Here is an 8,465-nt window from a genome sequence, read left to right as displayed (position 1 = left end):
TTCTTGGTGTTGTTGGGAGACAAATTTCCCAAAAAAAAAAAATTAAAAAAAAAAAAAAAAAAAAAAAAAAAAAAAAAGTGAGCAAAGGGATGAGAAGAACAGAACGGGAATGGGGCTGAGGTCAAACAGGGCCACCATATGTGGACCTGGCTTCTTCCTCAACCATCCATGTGGCACAAGGTCCCTCCTCCCCAGCCCCACTTGGTACGTGTGGGACACGTTAGGTGCTATGGGGGTTACAGAGGTGAGTGGGGCCTAAAGGCCACCTTTTAGGAGCGACTTTCCTAGGGGAGAGGGCATACAGTAAAGAGTCTGCATGGAACAGGTCTGGAGATGGTGGAAGTCATCCTTGTGAATAAGAGCAGTGGATAAGTACCGGTCCAGAAAGGTGACACCGTGCAGTGGTACAAAGATCTAGGCCGTAACAGAGGCAGGCAGGATGTGTGGTGATATCTGTTCACTGTCTGGGGCTCCAAGCAAACCTTCAGAAACTCGAACTACTCATTGCTGAGGTGAGTGTAGGGCAGTTCTGGAAAGAGCACCATCCAAAGAGCTGAGCCAGGACAGCTAAAGTCTTTGAGTCAAAAATCCAGAAAAGTTAGATGTGGGATCAATTCCAAGAGATGAGTTTGGGGCCAAAATGAGAGACAAGATTGCAAGGAACAAAAAGCTGAATAAGTTGAGAACATTAAAGCAAAGACAAAAAAACTCAGTCATCTCAGACAACTGCCACAAACTAGCCTTTGGCCATGTGGTTTGTAAGATTTCAATTAAGGGCTCAGGGTGGAGACAGACACTTTCGAGCCCATCCATAAATCCACAGAAGACACCCCCCTCAAGCTCTTTTAAGGGAATGGGAGGGGTCATTCATGATAAGGACATAGCAGGTAAAATAGGGCTACCCAAGCCAAAGTCCAGCCAAACCTCATGGTTACCAGATTTGGAGAGCCACCAGCATCCAAAGCTTCTCTCTGTGTTCCAGAGAACTGACTCGTCTCCCATCTCTCTGTCTCTTGGTAGTCATCGATCTCTCTTCTCTACACCTCCTTACCAACTTTCTCTTGACCAGCATCTTCTATTTGCATAAGGTCCAACAGAACACGCCTACCACTCACCACCAATGGACTCAGCCCTTCTGTTACTGATTCCTAATTCCTGGGAGAGTGATCTAATTGTCAGCCCCTTGGATCAAGAGTCTACTGGGTCCAATGAGCTATAACCTTGGAGAGAAAGTGAAGGAATCATGCATTAGAAGTAGAGACACATGGGCATGCATTAGAAGTAGAGACACATGGGCCAGCGGGTGGCATGGTGTTTAAAGTGCTGGACTCCCACATGGCCAAACATGGTTCAAGCCCCAGACCTGGTGGCTTTCTTCCTCACTTTCTCTCTCTCTCTCTGATGAGCTCACATGTCCTATTGCAATTTAAAATAATAATATTAAAAATAAATTTTTAAAAAGTAGAGACACAGGGCAAGAGTGACTATGGGAGAAGTTGGCAGTGAAATCTGTGGTGGTGCTATAGAAACAGGAGCAGAACAACCATAATAACAAATGCCACAACAGTTACTAAGCAACAGAACCCCATTGTAAGTATTTCGCATACGGTAACTCATTTCATCCTTCCTTCAACTTATACGGTGTCTACTATTATTATCTCCACTTAGAAATGAGGAAAGTTAAGCTTAGAATAATTGACTTCCCAAAGTCACAAGGATAATGAGTTTTTAGACTTATCAGTATCAAAACTCCGCCTTGAGAAAGTCACTGAACTGCCCTGTGCTTCCATTTTTTTCTCTCCTGTAAATGAGGCTGTAATTGTACCTGTCTCATGAGGTTGCTGAAAGGATGCTCTGGGCCAATTGCCTAGTGTCCTAGTCTGCCCAGACTGGCATCCAAACACCACAGATTGCATGACTTCAACAACAGAATTTTAATTCCTCACAGTTCTTTAGGCTGAGAAGTCCAAGATCAAGGTGCTGGCTCTTTCTAGCTTGTAAATGGCCAGCTTCTCTCTGCATCCTCACGTGGCAGAGGGAAACAGATAGCTCTCTTTCTCTTATAATTACAGGACCATATTATGGCCCCACCTTTACAAGCTCTGATTAAATTACTTTCTAAAGACCTTATCTCCAGACATACTCACATTGGGGGTTAGGGCTTCAACATATGAATTTGTCAAGGACACAATTCATTTGGTAGCACCCAGCAATGATGAGCATTGTGTAGACATCAGTCATTATCACAAGGGTCTTTATTTTATTTTATTTTATTTTTTCTTTTTATTGGAGAGGTTTTTACTGTAGGGTATGTGCGCTCGCCAGACAGACAGAGAGTGACAGAGAGATAGAAAGCGAGAAATCACCCCCCAGAGGGGATGGCCACGCCGCAATCCCTTTTCCTCCATTCTCCTCTTGGGATCTTGGGCACACACGCACACGTGCCTGGCGTGAATTTAAGCCACCGGGTCCGGGACTCGAACCGCAGTTGACTACGTGGGAGTCCAGTGACATAGCCATTACACTAACTGCTGGTCCCACAAGGGTCTTTATTATATGGATTCAGAGCTTCTTGGATCACAGCGGGTGCACACTACTCTCCTCTGCAGATGAGTGTCCAGAATGCAAGCCTCTCCACACTCCTGGTCCCACATTCCCTGCATTATGAGAACCAGGAGACCCTTGGTGAGTCATCAGACTCAACCCCTTCTCTTAAGAGGTTGAGGAGCTCATTGGACTTCCATGTGGGAGTCCAGCGATGTAACTGCTATGCCATCTGCTGGCCCCTAGACATTTGGTCTAGAATGTAGGTTTTGGGCAAAGCAGTTTCTTGGCTATGTGGCAACTCCAGTTCCCAGTTCACTCTTCTATTGGTTAGGACCATTAGGAGTCTTCTGATTCATATTCCCTAGGAAGTGTTCCCCCCCCGCCCCCAATCCCTTTCTCTGTCTCATGTCGTCAAATAACCCTTAGTACTAACATGGCCCTTAAGAGTATCTGGACAGTTTTAGGTATTGCTGAACACTCAAGGATTTGACCAGGAGGTTCTGGAGATGGGCAGTCAGGACCATAAAACTTGAAGCAAATGGAATGAATCAATACATTTATAAATTTTGTGAAAATTCAAACCCCATCAAGTAGGGTGGCTGGGTAGGCTTCATGATGGAAGTCCCTCAGTGGACATAGAATGGGGCAGGTCATGCTTGCCCAACTGGACTCTTCATCACTGCCATCACTGGCCCAACACTGGCCATCTGTGACCTTCAATTTCTTCATCAGAAAACAGAGGGAGTGGGTGAGCCTGTGAGGTGTTGCAATCCTCTGTCCTGCAAGCCTAACCAACTACCCTCTTTTCTGCCCTGCTCAGTTGCTTTCCTGAAATGTGCTAGAGCCTAAATAATAAAGTCTGACCCCAGGTCAAGAGGTGATAGCTAGAGGAATTTCAGGTGCCGAATTTGAAGTAAGGCCTTCGTGGTTTAGGTAGTTTAATCCCCACCTGATTTCCAAAGTCCTGAAGTTGCTCCCTGGTCCTCCTTTAGGGAGCAAGGGGACTTCCTGGAAGCCACAGTCCTGGGCTTTGTCCTTTGAGCACCTCTAAAAAGCCCCAGGCCTGCCCATTCATTTTTCCCTCAGAAACCTCACTGTGTCTCCAGCTGAGGCAGGACAGGGGACTGGGCAGACCTCTGCCCTTCCTCCAGTTCCTCTTCCTAGGCCAGGACTGAGCTGCCAACTTCTGCTGGGCCAGTCCTTAGTACACCTGTCAAAACAGAGCCATGAGAGAAGAGAACAGGGAGCTGAGAAACATGTCTGACCACACAGAACTTTCCAACAGGGCTGGGCAAGGCTGGGCTGGTAAGCAACTGCTGTTCCCAAAAGCCTCAACCCACAGTGGAACACTGAGAAAAGTTTCCTGGGGATTGCTTAAACTGCAGAAGCCTGGGTCATTTGTGTTCCTTGCCTTCATCTGTTATAACATTTTGTTTTCTTTTGAACACTTCCAGGTGCAAGGCTCTGTGCCTGACGGGTAGGAAGTGTGCAAAGGCGGGTAAGAGTTTCTTAGCAGGGACCACCGGCTATGGTCCAAGAGCCCATAAAAATATGGATTGCAGGCCTTTACCCCAGAGCCTCTGATTCAGAATTGCAGTGATGGAGTAGGTAGGAGGAGTAAGAGGAGAATGTGCACTTTGCCCAAGATCTCCAGGGAATTCTGAAGCCTCATATAAAATTTGAGAGTCAGAGGTGTAGGAGATAAAGGGAGAAAAAGTGTTTTGATTTATATACATTATCTCATTTAATCCTCATGAGTTCTTTGAAAAGAGAAATAAAGGGGCCAGCAGGTGGCATGGTGGTTAAAAGTGCTGGACTCCCACATGGCCGTTGTGGCAGAGGCCAAGACCTGGCGGCTTGCTGTTTCACTTTCTCTTTGTCTCTCTCTACTTTTTTCCCCCTCTGGTCAAATTAAAATAAATTAAATAAAAAATAAAATAAAATAATAAAGTAAAATTAAGTAATTTAAAAAAAATAAAACCAGTAAATACCTAGGTAAACTGATCAAGGAAAAACATTAACACTACTAACAGTGAAAGAGAAGACATGACGGTGGATCCTACAGACAGAGAAGGATAATAAAGAAATACTGTGAACAAGGTTATATCACTAAATTTATCAACCTAGATGAGATGGACAAATTCCCTAAAGAGCAAAAATTACAGAAAGAAATTTTAAAATAAAAAATATCCATAGACACTTGAATATTTAAAACTTACGCTCATAGTTCAAAATTTTTCTTAAATAAAACTCTAGGCCCAGATGGATTGATTAGAGATTAAGTTTCAAATATTTAAGGGATAATGTCAATATTACACAAACTCTTTCAAAAAAACAGTAGAGAACCAGTAGACTCTAAGAAGACAAGAGACTAATAATTCTCATGAATATAAATATAAAAATTCTTAACAAATTAAATTAGCAGGCCTAGCAAATCACATCTATCCATACATAAAGAAGATAATGTGGGGCTGGCAGGTGGCATGATGGTTAAGGGTGGTGGATACTCCCACATGGCCAAACACATGGTTCAAGTCCTAGGTCTGGCAACTTGTTTTCTCACTTTCCCTCTCTCTCTCTCTTGCTCACTCTGTCCCTCTCTGGTCAAATTAAAATAAATAAATAGGAACCAGCAGTTGAGGTAATGGCTATGTCGCTGGACTCCCCTGTAGTCGACAGCGGTTCGAGTCCTGGACCCAGTGGCTTAAACTCATGCCAGGTGCATGTGCGTGCATGCCCAAGATCCCAAAAGGAGAATGGAGGAGAGGGGATTGTGATGTGGCCATCCCCCCAGGGGGTGATTTCTCACTTTCTTTCTCTCTGTCTCTGTCTTTCTGGTGAACACGCATGCCCTATAGCAAAAACCTCTCCAAAAAAATAAATAAATAAATAAATAAATAAATAAATAAATAAAGTTAAATAAAATAATTCTCAGAGAAAAGATAATGCATGATGGTTAAGTGGGGTTTATCACAGGAATGCTAGTGTAGTTTAACATCTTGAAAAATTTGTATATATGGTGAGCCATATATACAAATTTAAGAAGAAAAATTACTTGATCATCTCAATAGCTGCAGGAAAAGCAGTTATTGAAACTCAACATCGTATAGTTAAAACTCTTGGGACCATCAGATGGTGTGATGGTTATGTTGCTAGACTCCCACATAGTTGACAGCAGTTTGAATCTGAGACCCAGTGGCTTAAAACTCCTACCAGGTACATGTGCATGCATGCCCAAGATCCCAAGAGGAGAATGGAGGAGAAGGGATTGTAGCATGGCCGTGCCTTCCATGGAGTGATTTTTCACTTTCTGTCTCTTGGTTTCTTCAGTGAGTGCATGCACCCAATAGCAAAAATCTCTCTCAAAAAAAAAAAAAAAAAAAAATTTAAAAATCCTTTCAGCAGACCAGGAATCAAGGGAGACTTCAAATGTTAATAAAATCCTCTTAACAAATTCCTTCAAGTTTTCCACCTTCTGTCAACTTCCTTATTCCACTTCTCTTGTCACCTTCCACTGTCCCCACCTTTGTCCCTGAAAGATCTTTGCAACCTCACACTTGCCATTATTTACCACTTGTATGTACACTAAATAAAATTTCATTATTTAAAAGAAAAAAAATCATTCAACTAGCATTATACTTAAAAGTGAAAGAACTATTGACTCTCACTACTTGTATTCCACATTGTATTGGAGATTCTAGCCAGTGAAATAAGGCAAGCAAATAAGTATAAATTGCAAGTATTGGAAATGAGCAGTAAAATGATCTCTATTTACAAACAACAGAATTGTATATATGGACAGTCTTAAGGAACCTTAAAAGAAGACTCTACATTTACCAAAATATAAACTTGGATCAAGATCACAGTATATAAGGTCAATACATAAAAATTAATTGTGTCTTTATATACTGGTTGCAAAAAATTAAAAACTGAAATTTAAGAAATATTACAATAACATCAAGGAACTTAAATGACTTGGGAATAAATGTAATACACTTGTATAAAATCTCTACTTATAAAATTATAAAACATTGCTGAGAAAAATTTAAAAGACCAGAATAAATTGAGAGATAAATCATGTTTATGGATTGGACAGTTCAATATCTTCCCCCAAACTGATCTATCATCAATGCAATTCCAAAGTTCTAGCTTTTTTGTTGTTGTTGTTGGCCAGAAGGTAAATGCACTTGCCCAAAAAGAGACAAAGAGGGAGGAGAAAGATCCCCCTGTTGGGGTGAGATAATGCTGTAGTGCTTTCTCTTCCATTTCTCCATCCTGTTGGGATCTGGGGCATGTATGCACATGTGCCAGGTGTGTTTTTCAAACTGCTGGGTCCAGGGCTTGAACAGCTGGCCAGCCATGTGGGATCTGGCTCCCTTGACCATCAGGCCATTGGCCGGCCCCAGCATTTTTTTTTTTTTCTCAGAAATTGAGAAGCTGATGATAAAGTGGAAGTGAAAAGACATAGAAAGGAAAAAAAATATTGAGGGTAAGCAAATGGCATATGCTCTCTGGCAAATTAAAAAAGAAAAAAAGGATTGAAAAAAACACATTGGAGGACTTACGTTGCCTGATTTCAATAGTTATTACAAAGATTCCAGAATCAAGACAACATAATATTGATGTAAAAATTGACAGACAAATGAAAAGGACCAGAGTCAGAAGTATACTCGGTATTAAATAATTAATTGATTTTTAACAAAGGCACTAAAAGAAATCAATAGGAAAAAAACAAAGACTCTTCAAAGATGGTACTGGAATGATTGGATATCCATATGGGGAAAAATATATCTTGACCTCTTCCTCATACAAAAATTAATTTGAGATGTATCAAAATCTAAATATAAAAGCTAAAATCACAGAACTTCCGGAATAAAATACAGAAAAATAACATCATAATTTTGGAGAGAAGGCCAAGATTTCTCAGCCAAAATGAGAAAAACATTAACCATAAAAGAAAAAAATTGATAAAATGAATTTTATAAAAATTAAAATCTGCTCATTAAGTAAATGATTAGTCATGTTATATATTTGGCGAATATATTTGACGATTTATAAAAAGAATACATAACTATCTCTTTTTCAAGGTTTTTGACATAGGACGCGTGCACTCATCAGAAATAGACAGAAAGATGGTGAGAGACAAAGTGAGAAATTACCCTTCAGAGGAGTTGGCCATGCCACAATCCCTTCTCCTCCACTCTCTTCCTCTGATTTTGGGCACCTACACACATGAGCCTGGCATGATTTCAAGCTGCCAGGTATGGAACTTGAACCACGATTGGTCAGGTGAGAGTACAGTGCCTTAGCCACCATGCCACCCGCTGTCCTCTAAATATCTTTTGCAACTCAATAAGAAGATAAACAACCTATAAAAATGAGAAACTGCTTAGCCACTTCACAAAAGCATACACTAACATGTGAAAAAATGGTCAGCATCACTAGTAATCAGAGAAATGCAAATTAAAACCACCACACTCATATTAGGGCAGTTCAAATTAAGAAGGCTGCCCCTACCAAGTGTTGGCAAAGCTGTAAAACAACTGTAACTCTTACACACTGATGATGGGAATGTAAAATTAAACAAATTACTTCACTTCTAGGAATTTATCCAAGAGAAATAGAAACATATATTCAAAATAACTTACGCAAGAATATTTATAGAAGATTCATTCATAATAGTCAAATACTAAAAACAAATCAAATGTCCATCATCTGGAGAATAATAAACAAGTTGTACATACATACACACAATGGAACACTCAGCAATAGAAAAATAATAATGTAAGGCACCAAAATATGGTGAATCACAAAAAATTGTACTGACTAGAAGAAACCATAGAAAAATATGAAATTCTAGAACAGGTAAAAACAATCTAGAGTGTTAGAAATAAGACACTAGTCCCAGACCCAGTAGA

Source organism: Tupaia chinensis, unplaced genomic scaffold (assembly GCF_000334495.1).
Source record: "Tupaia chinensis unplaced genomic scaffold, TupChi_1.0 Scaffold000366_1, whole genome shotgun sequence".
Lineage (NCBI taxonomy): Eukaryota > Metazoa > Chordata > Mammalia > Scandentia > Tupaiidae > Tupaia > Tupaia belangeri.
The sequence above is the reverse complement of the archived record's forward strand: the minus strand, read 5'-3'. Positions refer to the sequence as shown.